A 12,352-nucleotide genomic window follows, 5' to 3' on the forward strand; every position below is an offset into this window, starting at 1 on the left:
ATCCCAAACAACAGTATATAAATGATGCATTGATCGCAATGCACTTGTCAATGTGACGTCATCTTGCTAAAATGAAGTCCTTAATAGAATCGCCCATCCTAATAAAGTGTGTATTTCTTATCTTAAAAAATTACCTATATTTCTTATTGTAACCTTTACAGTGCTGTGCAAGTTTTTTCCATATAATTTTCTTACTTTTGTGTTTGAAATGCTTCCTAGAGCTCGAGAAAGTACCGGTAATATTAAATATTTGGATTTTATGATAGCTTGTATTAATTTTTTAATTTTATTTCAGGTAAATATGCTCAGGTGACAAATAATCCAGAAAATGATGGATGCATCAATGCTGTACTACTAGTGTAATAAAAAAAACGTTAATAAAAATCTTGGCAGTCAATATTAACTGTGGCTTATATATTTGAAACAATATGAGTTCATTAAAGAGATACTATTTGATAATTTATAAGAAAGAAACTGGCTTGGAACGTGTGTGTGTGCATGATTGCACTCAATACATTAAGCTAGAGCTAATAAAAATATTGCAGTATATGCTAGAAATATGTCACAAATGAATTTGAAATACTGGTACTCAGTAGTAGCAAACCTTGATGTATTCTGGTCAAAAGTGATTGAGATGAAAATTATGGTTAACAAGATGTGTTTGTGAAACACTATGCGCCCGGCGGCAACAAAGTTCAAAAAATCTATTTTTAGCATATTGGTCACAGTCAAGGTCAGAAGGTCATTGACCTTGGTGTCATTCGAAAGAAATTAATGGGTGGAGTATGCACACCAAATATGAAGTCCCCATCTCCTTTTGTTCAAAAGTTATGGCAAAAAGTGTAAAAAGCTATTTTTAGCATATAGGTCACAGACAAGGTCACAAGATCATTGACCTTGTCGATGTTTGAAACTAAATTGAAAGGACTTTATTAGTGGAGTAAGTGTACAAAATATGAAGTCCCTATCTCCTATGGTTCAAAAGATATGACAAACAGTGGAAAAAGCTATTTTTAGCATATAGGTCACAGTCAAGGTCACAAGGTCATTGACCTTGGTGTCATTCGAAAGAACTTAATGGGTGGAGTATGCACACCAAATATGAAGTCCCTATCACCCATTGTTCAAAAGTTATGGCAAAAGGTATAAAAAACTATTTTTAGCATATAGGTCACAGTCAAGGTCACAAGATCATTGACCTTGTCGACGTTTGAAAGGACTTTTATTAGTGGAGTATGCATACCAAATATGAAGTCTCTATCTCTATGGCGAAGGTTAAAGTTGACAACAGACAGAAAGATAAACAAACAGACAGGACAAAAACAATATACGCCCGGGATCTATCGATCAGGGCGCATAAAAATGTAAATATTTGGAGTCAATTACATGAAGCTAAGTAAACTCAAGGAATTCTTCATGGATAGAGGACTATCACATTTACAAAACTTATTTCTCTTTGAGGGGTCAACATACATAAAACACTATTCTCCAACTTTAACATTACCAGTTTCATGAGGCAATCAAATCTGTATGAATACATGTATCTTCTTATGTTTTTCATGTAGTGCCTAATTCTAGCAATACAGGTACAGATCAAAATTGTATGATAGCATTTGCAGTTGGAAAAAAATATTTACAGGTAACTTACAAATGACATAGTCATACTGAGAAAAATGAGCAAAAGATTAAGCTGACAACGGGAGATAACTTTTGGAATGTGAAATTTGTTTATCAGATGTGAAGATGCTTGAATGATTTCTTACAAAAAAATTTTAATTGCATTTCAATTGCAATTAGGGCTAAGGCTATATATGAAAGTTATAGCTGGAAGTCAGAATAAAGATATATGAATCTCTTTATTTTATTTTTTTTTTTTAGAAATAACAATCTTGCATTATTATATCACAGTTAGGATTAATTTTCAAAAAAACAAAAAAACACCATGTGGAAATGTTTATCATATTCTCTGACAAATCCAGGTACCCTGCCAAATCCAGGAACCCTTTACATCCAGTTTGAAGTTTATTCTAAAAGAGAATGAAATGCAGTATTTATAAAGTTCCTCCTTGCACATTGTAGTCTACTTTAGTATATTACGTCTATTTAAACATGACACTATCTTACATGTCTATGTAAACATGACACACTAGTATCCTCTTTTCACTTTTGTCTTCAAACAATATTCCTTGTAAAAATTGAACCACGTAGGCAGTGGCACAAGAATGTTAAGAGGACGTATTTCGATACTATAATCAAATAGGCCTAATGCAAATCAAATTGATGAAATGGATTCAAGTTCTAGTGTCAAATGTAGATGTTACATCACAAATCTGCTCTGTTATACAAACATTGGTGACGTCAAGGTCATTCATCCATCGACTATCTTTTTTTTTTAAGTATAGGATCGATGGAGCAAGCGGAAGGGTGATTTATCACACAGTTTATCGAACATGTATTTTTGAGTCAAAAACACGTATAAGCACTGTCTCGAATCACGTTTGTAACAGAGTTATATGTTCACCGACTTGCTGGTGTGCTGTTTTGTTTTTGGCCAGCCGCATCCTCTGCTTGGATTTTCCAAACATGGGGCAACCACACATAAAATGCTCCAATAAAATTCCAAGCGAGGAAAGCAATAATTACTCGTCTTTTTGTTCGAAAAAATGGTCTTCTTGGTTTTAACATTGCACTGATTTTTTTCTTCTGATCGGAGTGATCCCTTCTGTTGCTGTTTGAAATTTGTCGTACTTCGACTCCGATGTAATAAAATGCAATGTAAAATTTATTGTCTCTCGATTCCGATGTAAATAATATAGATGTTCCCATTCCGAGTTTGTTATTCTCTGACTTAACTGATGGTAAGAGTGCCACCTTCCACACACAAGGACGAGTATCCCTCTTGATAAATTATTAATTAATGTATTTTGTTTTTAGTTTTCACTGGGTAGAGAAAATAAAGAAATGAGCTGAGGGGCTTAAATTTCTACATGTCTTCTCCCTTTTCTCGGCGAATAAAAGAAATCAATAATATCAGGGACCTTTATGCTAGTAGTTAGTATATAGGTCCCTGATACTATCAGTTTTGCGCAATTTTTTGTCAAAGAGAAAAGTTTTAAAAGTGCCTCCAGTGAAAAATAATGTTGATGTCATAGATCAAGTACACTCTTTTAAGTCTTAATCACTTTAAAAAACGTTGATTTTGTCCTAAATTTGACACACTTTGAATTTTCTTTTTCAAAGTGGATTGATCAAATTCGTACATTTTTAAAAAAAAAAAAGGTGTTGCCACAAAGCCACAGTCATGACAGTGACTGACATACACGTATATAGGTTTTAAATAGGGAAAGTATGTTGGGATACAAGATTTTCTAAGTACAGAAAAGTGTTTGTCATTTCTGTACATTCGTAACATAATAGGACAGAGTAATTTCATTTTTCTACTGGCTTCTTCCCTTATTCATGTAGATTTTTAACTTTATCACTTGCATATAAAGCATTTATATGTTTCACAGTTGATTTGATTCGCAAGAACATGTTCGTTTCTATGAGAATACAGGCAAATAAATTGATGTCGCAAGGGTACAAAAAATCTCGTTCAAAATCAACTTTTCGCATACCGGTATTCAACAGTCGCTACCATTATCTAGTTTGCAAAAATATATGTCGTTTGGTGTTGTTGACTGCTGTTACATTTTTATACGAAGCTATAAATGAAATCCTGCGCAAGCGAGCTAAGTTGATTTTTCCTAATGAAGTACCATTGAGCATTTTAGATGTTTCTACTGACAATTTGAAAGAAAGAGGATACTGAACAAGATGGTTATCATGGGAGCAGAACTAAACGTCATCGACTCATATCCCTTTTTCTGTCGCTAAGTTTTGCATTTCACATCTTAAGGTCAGATGACACGTTCCTCAAATACACGTTTTGTCATTTCTTGGCATTATAATAAAATAATTCATATTTGTCCTTCTCTTCTGATTTCTACATTGTTTTAAAAATGTTTTTAAATATAAGTACACTAAAAATTGAGTTTTAGGCCATTTAGAAGATTATCCATGATTGCTCTATCAAAGTTCTACATTTCACTCCCTAATTCTAGACACATTTTGTAGCCAATATGTATATTTTATCCACATACCAACCATTTATAGTTGACTTTACAGGCAATAAACTCGCTTGAAGTGAATTTTCAGCAATCTAACAAATAATTTTAATCAAGCGAGTTTATCACTCGTAGATACGACTATAGAGGGTTGGAAGATGGATAAAATATACGGATTTGTAACATTAAATAATGTGCTTAGAATTTATAGGGAGTGAAAGGTAGTTGATTGACCAAAGCTAGAAAGTGGAGAAATTCTCCCCAAAAGTGCGCAAAAATATTGCGCCGTAAATTGCACCCTTTCGCATTACGGGATTATGGTAAAAGACAAATATATAAAACCATAACGCTATACAGATTTGAAGCTAATCACAAGGAATACACATGTGAAATATGAAAGTCATAGCTCCACTTAATCAAAAGTTATGAGCAAGGTTAAAGTTTTTATCACACACTGACGGACAGACGAATGGGATTTAGAGCAAATTTCAAAACCCCTAAAGGATTACATTGTTTGTGACGAGCTGACGCTTTGCTTGTCGAGAACTTTAAATACTACGTCACGTTCTAGCCACATCAAAGGAAGTAGCCGAGATCGCGTCTCTCCCACGCTAAAGTCGGTCAGCTGCAACATACAGCTTGTTTTCGGGGTTCAAAAAATGGAGTAGACAGTCCTGATGTCGTTTTCTTGAATGTAACCTGCAAAGTTAAAAATTTTTTTAAACCTTGAATTTAAAAATTTTAAGATTTTTTCAGTCCATTACGAATATTTAAATTGGTCGATTATTTTATTCTATTATCGTAAAATTTTTTTTTTTTTCATATTTGCGTACAAGTATAAAAGTCGAGTAGTGCATGATTCATTGATCATTGGATTTATTAGTTACGTGTATCAACCCAAGTCATGCATGCTGAGATTGTTGCAATTTGGTACAAAATATACTGGTGAAAATGGAGACCCTCTTTATGCGTATATTCGAGAGAAAAGATAAAGAGGGAAGGCCGGGGAAGACGTGTCCATTTACCTTCAAATTTTATCGATTGAAGTTCAATTTATTTTTAAGTCTTAACGAATGTTGTATGAACAGGGTAATTATTACCAAACGACGGAAAATATCTATCATTGGCGTCGGAAGCAAATTAAAGTGGGGGGCTAAGGGTAAAAGGCAAGCCCCTCCCCCTCCCCACCGGTTCCGATGCCTATGTCTATAAAGCCAAAATCTTATTACACATGTCTTTTCTGATTCCTAGAGATGGGCCTGGCAGATTTGAAAATAAATAGACTGTTCTCGAAAACAACTAAAAGTAAATACTAGTAATCTATCCTCGACCAGCAAGAAAATAAATAAGCTGTCCTTGGATAGTACTCCTAATCCCTAATCCCCACCCGAAACAGAGTTTCTCTTTATCCTTGGCTTGTCAAACTTTTTTCAAATGCAAAAAAAGTTATCCGTCCCTGACTTACATGATGATATGAAAAAAATCTGAAACGAATTTCACCAACCCCTCTCCTGGGCGACCCTTTACTCACACAGTGTATGTACATTCATTTTCACAAGGTATATATATTATATAGGCAGCTGCTGTAACAAGGAACAATCGTTTTGACCCTGACTATTGCCATTTTGTACAGGCCCAGATGTGATGATTATACCCTCGGGGTAAAATCTACCTGTCAGGTGACGGTTTACAATGAGTAGTTTTCAAACACAATACAGGTTCATATCTATAAATTCAAAAATTTCTGTTTGAGGATAGCAATGTCATTTTGAAGGATTTAAGTCAGGGGCATTTTATTTTTGTGGACATTATTAAACATTTGTTTTTGGTGGTAAAATTGATAAATTTCTCCTGAAAGCAAAGAATTCCACAGAAAACGAAAAGCAGGAAAAGAAAGGTTTACGGCTGGATATACATGTACCCTACTTGTGCAATATAGGACGGTTCCAACGTATTTGAACTTCTTAGAAAAGATTATATTTAGACTTTTTGCTGTTTCCGAATCAGTTCATATCTGTTTAATTGGAATTAAAGAAGAAATTGAATATAGTAAGTCAAATGTTATTGTTCTCTATGTCACTTCTCAATGCGATAATTCTGCCCGACCCCCACTTTTTTCCCATCCTTACTTATACTATGAAATGTTAATAGAAAGCCTGGTTGCCCCCCCCCCCCCCACTTTTAGTGATGTACCGAAAATGTAGTATTAGAATTGGTACTGAAAGTAGTTGACACTGAGAAAAAGTTAACCTACCCCCCCCCCCACCCCCCACGAAATAGACTTTGGGCAACTTTCCCCCCTTTTTTTGCTTGTCAACTTTTTCAGGTAAGTAAAAAAAAAAAATTCTCTGGCTGCCCCCCCCCCCCCACACTTTTAAAAACGATGCTACGCGCCTGACTGAGGACTAGGTCACAATAAACGATGACACAAAACAGATCTCTCACTGTTCAATCATTTTCTGAAAGCCCAGTACAAATTTAAAACTTGCAGCCCTCCACCGGCAAGTATTGATGTCTCAATATGAATGGTGAATTCTTAGAAGGGATGTTAAACAATCAAACAATATTTACAAAACAAACATTTTGAATTATAATTTACAAGTCATCTAAATGAAAATGAGGCACCTGGTGAGAGGACTGATTCACAGAAATTGAAACAAAAGTTGAAAATATTAATTTAGCACGAAGACACGCATAATTCATAAGTTTTCACTTTTTAGAAAACTCTAAAAATTTGGTGAAGCATTTGCCTCACTTGCTTCAAGGTAGTTACGGCCTTGGTAGATAAAATTGGGACCACTTATGCATATTTAAACTTTCAATACTGAGCTGATTTCTGTAGTTCCACTGCGTTAGTACAATATAAATATTCATTGAATCGCATAATCATTAAAAGTTGTCTTAGCATTCGATAAAGTTGTCCCACAGTTGCTGAAATTGCACCTGTTTTTTCATTCTAACCCTCCCCCCCCCCCATATGGAGGATATGTTGCTGTTTGCAAAAACTCTGCGTACGTAGTGCTCAGTATGGGTTCCCTGTTATGGGTATTTACATGTTCTTACAGAAATCTCAGTTTTATAAAGGATTGCGAAAATGTGCTTTTGAGTACTTTTCTACATGATGCGCAGTATTTAAGAATTCTGCAGCAGCGCATGTATGTCGTATATGAGCAATCAGAATGGATTTAATGTGTGCTTACTGATAATTAAAAAATCAGAGTGCAAAATTAATGAAAATACCTGATCATATTTTAAACATCACTGATGCAACAGAGTGAAATACATATATGCAGCCACTGAAACGTTTCCTGGGGAGAGAGAGAGAGAGCTATTATACGTGTGTATTTTTTAAAACAAAACTCTGCACTCGTTCTAATTTAGTGTTTTGATATAATTATTGACAATTGTGAATAGGCATACTTCTCTTGACAGAAATGTTCTTTTATGTTATGGATACTTAAAGTACAAGTACATATTATACTGGTATAATACGGTTGTTTGGGGGTACACATGTAAATAGCTGCAGATCTGTAGCTCTCCGAAAAAAAATATATTGATAGACCGGAGAGCTACAGTGCCACCCATTGAAAAAACTGTATATTTATTGCGCACAAAAAAGTGCGCTCGGTTCTCGATTTATTTCTCCATGTTTTTCAAACTGTAATCTCAAAATATTACTAACCATGTGTTCCTAACATACTCTTTCGCCTTTTCCACAACCAAACATTCCTCATAATTGTTGTTAATAGTCCTCCTGACCCTGATATTGTAATCTTCGAACATTTCGCTTATTTATACTGCCATTTTGGTTTCAAAGATAATTCGGTCCAATATGCTTCGTTCGGATGTCAACTACGAGAGTACTTGATAGAAGATAAAGGAATTTTTTTGAAATCTTTCCTTATTTGCAATTGAGGTAAGAATTTGGAAGAATTAATTAAGAACCGAGCGCACTTTTTTGTGCGCAATAAATATACAGTTTTTTCAATGGGTGGCACTGTAGCTCTCCGGTCTATCAATATATTTTTTTCTGGAGAGCTACAGATCTGCAGCTAACATGTAAAAAAAAAAAATCTATGTACGTATACAAGTGTAGTTTAATTAGTTCTCAAGTCTTTCACTTCATGGTTTGATACATAAACGGAATATTTCTCTTTTCCACAGAAAAATCATTTCACATCAACAGTACTAGTAATTTGAAAAATACTACACAATCCAAGAATGACCAGGCCGAAATACTTAAAATCCAGCAATTTAAATTGATCATGTACATCATTTTATATCGCATGTATACCGTGCCATATACACAAATGGTAAATGCTATAAAATTAAATTTTCACGGCCATTAATTTATTATGGACTCTAAAAATGCATATAATATAAATATTGCTCTTTTTTAAACTGTTTAATAAGATTTGTGTTTTCTTTCCCCTTTTGTAAACCCGTTAAACGTCAGCGATGTGTATTGCAGCTGACCGACTTTAGCGTGGGGGAGACGCTATCTCGGCTACTTCCTTTGATGTGGCGAGAATGTGAGGAGGTTGACAAAACACGGATAAGTCACGGAATACGGATGCACGGAATACGGAAATAAGTTTACAAAATACGGAGAAATCACGGATAAAGTTTTATGTACGGAATACGGAAAATTTAAATTACGGATAATATTTTTTCTGCTATTCGGTAATTATTATCAGTATTTTACTTAGAGTTTACGGAAATCCGTATAGCTTTACTGTATACGTAACAATGGTATCCACGGTGACGTCACAAATAGAGCTAGGATTTGGCGCGAGATGGATGACGATAAAGCTACAGAAGTTCAACCTATAATTTCGAATAGGCACTCTAGCCTAAGTGTTAGAGATGTTGAACATTTAATATTATATAAAGAACATAATTCACAAATGCCGTTTCGCCCAAAAGGTGGCGAAGTTTATGTTTTTCATCCAACAAATGAAATGGAGAACAGAGATTGGGTTGCAGATGGACATAGGTATATTTCAAAGATTTATAATTAATAAATATATAGCTGTAAAACAACTGTTCTTATATTTCTTATTCTATCGATTTTCTCTTCTTTCTATCTCTTATCTTCTTTCTTTCTTTTCTTATACGTAGCTTTTCATGTGAAGGAACCCGGAAAGTGAAAGGGAACTCTGGAGAATTAAAAAAGTATTATTACTATTTGCATATTGCTACGGAGGGGAGAAAACGAATAACAGACAAAAGGTTTAGGAAAGAAGTGTATGTTCCTTTATCGTCGAACTTTAAAAACATTGCCGTGATACACTATCTTGGAGATGCATCTTTCTCAAAACCAAAGGCGCACGGAAATAGTACAAAACAAACAAAAATTTCCGTGAGAATTAAACCCTCCGTGATCAAAAAAATTCAAGAAAATGTAAAGACCAGTGACAAAAGCGCTCACAAAATTTATAAAGAATCAGTTGTCACGGATGAGAAAGCGGAAATCACGGACATGCCAAGAAATGTTCGGCAAATTCACTACATAAAAGAAAAAGTCAAATCGGATGAAAGGCCAACAAAAGATGCCTTAATAAACTTACAAGCTATTGCATATGAAGATAAGGGGTTTGTTCATTTCATTGCCACATTTCCAGATTTAATTGCTATTATTGGAATGGAGGAAATGCTAAAAGAACTGAATGACAGTCTCCAAATGAACAGTAAAAATGAACAACTCCTGAGCTATGACACTACCTTCTCTATGGGTGATTTTTATGTTTCAGCTGTTTTGTTTAAACACCAAGCTTTTGAAGAAAAACCCGTTTTGCCTGCCCTCTTCATGGTTCATGAACGTAAATTTCAGTCTCACCATGAGCTTGTCTTCGACATCCTAAGAAAATATTGCAAGACTAACCTGGCTAATATCCCGATAGCAATTGATATGGAACGGGGTATATTGAATGCCATTGAGGCAGAGACAAACCTGAAGATTGTTGGGTGTTGGCGTCATCTCAGGAAAGATATAGAAAGATACACTTTCTCATCTGGTGGAAATAAATCAGATGCAAGTTTTTATGTTGAAGAAATATATAATATTCTTAGAATGCCCAACAAAAAAGCCATTGACCACGAGATTGAATCAAGAAAAGGCAACTGGAGTCAAAGATTTGTTGAATATTTCCAGTCTCATGTTCACTCCAAAATACAGCATTTTGCTCGAGCCTATGTAGAAAAATTTGTTAAAATGCATCCCGAAAATGGTGTAACATCTAATCAAAGTGAGGGTTTTAACTGGTTAATGAAAGATCTCAACAACTGGAAGGAAGGGCCAATAGATGCTGTTGTATTATCTTTTCGATTCTTACAACAATATTATCTTGGTGAAGTGAGACGAGGCAAAGCTGGTGTAGGGAATTTTACTCTTAAATCAGAATACCAACATTTACAGATTTCTCTTGATGAATATAAACAATACTCAGATTCCGTCCGTAACTACAAGTCTATTGTAGTGAAATGTATCACTGACGGAATTTTCCGTAAATTTCCGTCATCTCCGTGTAAACGCCAACAGTCAATAGAGTTTACATTTGATATGAAGTTGTTCTGCACGTGCAGAATGCCTGAACATGGATTCATGTTTAATTGCACTAAGTGTCGCCAGTGGTTTCATCCACGATGTCAAAATACAACACTTAGTGAAAAACAAATTAGAAAGTCTAAAACCATCAAATGTATGGATTGTAAGAGTTCATAAGTTTATCATATAAATCTTTGTTATTAAATATTGTAACATTTTCTCCCGATAAATAAATTCCGTGAATATTTATTCACTTGTTTTATTTTTATTTATAGATCTCACGGATTTTTTTAATGTACGGAGATGCACGGACAGATTTATCATCCGTACAAAAAACAATCCGTGATTTGTACTATTTTCTATATTTCCGTGCATCCGTGATTCCGTGACCTGTCCGTGTTTTGTAAACGGCGAGAATGTGACGTAGAATTTAAAGTTCTCGACAAGCAAAGCGTCAGCTCGTCACAAACAATGTAATCATTTAGGGGTTTTGAAATCTGCTATAATGTCCCCTCGATTTCGCGAAAGCGGGGAACAAAAAATACATAACGACTCAGGCTTTTTGACGCAGTCCCACAGGCAAGCTCAGTTCGGAAATGTTCAACAATCTAATTAAAATTATATCATTTACGCTCCTGTGTCGCCGCATAGCAAAATACGAGATCTGTTTTAATTAGATTGGGAAATTTTTAACCCATATTATCAAATCATGATTATGATAGAAGCACTTGTTTCAGAAATAATTTTTTTAACCCATAGTAAAAAAATAGCATTTGTTAGCAAGTGTTATGGGCTACAAAAAAATTTCCAAAACAAGTGGCTGTGCTCAGTCTTCTTGGCAAAGGATATTAATCTATTTTTGTACCATATTCTTTCAAGATCTCCGCATATCGGGTTTTAACATATCCGTGCTCGTAAATGCTGCATTTTTTCTCACCTTTTTCACCACAAGCAATTGTTTCTGTAATGATTTAAAGATATTTTCAAAACATAACAGAAACAAGTGCCCGTGCTTTTCACATATTATCATGTTGAAATCACAGGCGCTTTACGTTTCAAGCCTTTCTCTTTATTGAAAAAATATCCCAGTACTAAAGCATAAGTATTTTTATATGTGAAGAGAAAGATTTTTAAAACGTCAAGCGTCTCTGATTTTCGGTAAACCAAAGTACCTGCAATCGCAACGTTTACATTTTTTCATTATGACGTTAACCTGACTGCGATATTTTCACATCTATGGTAATAACACATGCCATTATCATTTGTCTACATCTCCTTTGCAATGAAGTAGAATGAACCACTGTAAATGAAACGTTGCATTGCTGATGTCTTGGTATATTTTTTGTGTGACGTAATGTTATGCATTACGTCATCAATTTGTAGAAGAAGCTTTACAGACCATATAGGCTAAACCTGTCCTACTGTATTTGGATTTTTTGGTGAGTATTTCACGACTTACACATTTTATGAAGTTGACTAAGTGTTTTAGAATTTGTTTCGAGTTATTTCCAATATGTCATGATGACATCAGCATGGGCAGCTTTTGTCCTTACTGACTCGAGCTGTTGGTAAACGATTCAGGACCCCTGGCATTACAAGAAAGGAGCCGTGGATGTCGGCCTGGTAGCTCAGTTTGCAGAGCACCCGACGACAGGTGCCTGAAAAGTGGATCGATAGCACACTCCCCTCAACTTTAAAA

At 34.9% G+C, this 12,352-nt stretch overlaps 1 long non-coding RNA gene across 1 annotated transcript; it reads right to left on the bottom strand.

Moving 5' to 3' along the window:
• Positions 1-1,837: 1,837 nt before the first annotated feature.
• LOC134257801 (uncharacterized) lies at positions 1,838-2,805 on the bottom strand. Its single transcript, XR_009990002.1, has 2 exons — positions 2,125-2,805; positions 1,838-2,027 (listed from the first exon to the last, which is right to left on the bottom strand). It is a non-coding gene; the product is annotated as an uncharacterized LOC134257801 (long non-coding RNA).
• Between the last annotated feature and the right edge of the window lie 9,547 nt (positions 2,806-12,352).

Source organism: Saccostrea cucullata, unplaced genomic scaffold (genome assembly GCF_032062105.1).
Source record: "Saccostrea cucullata isolate Sc308-1 unplaced genomic scaffold, CSIRO_AGI_Scuc_v1 ctg19436, whole genome shotgun sequence".
In the NCBI taxonomy this organism is placed as follows: domain Eukaryota; kingdom Metazoa; phylum Mollusca; class Bivalvia; order Ostreida; family Ostreidae; genus Saccostrea; species Saccostrea cuccullata.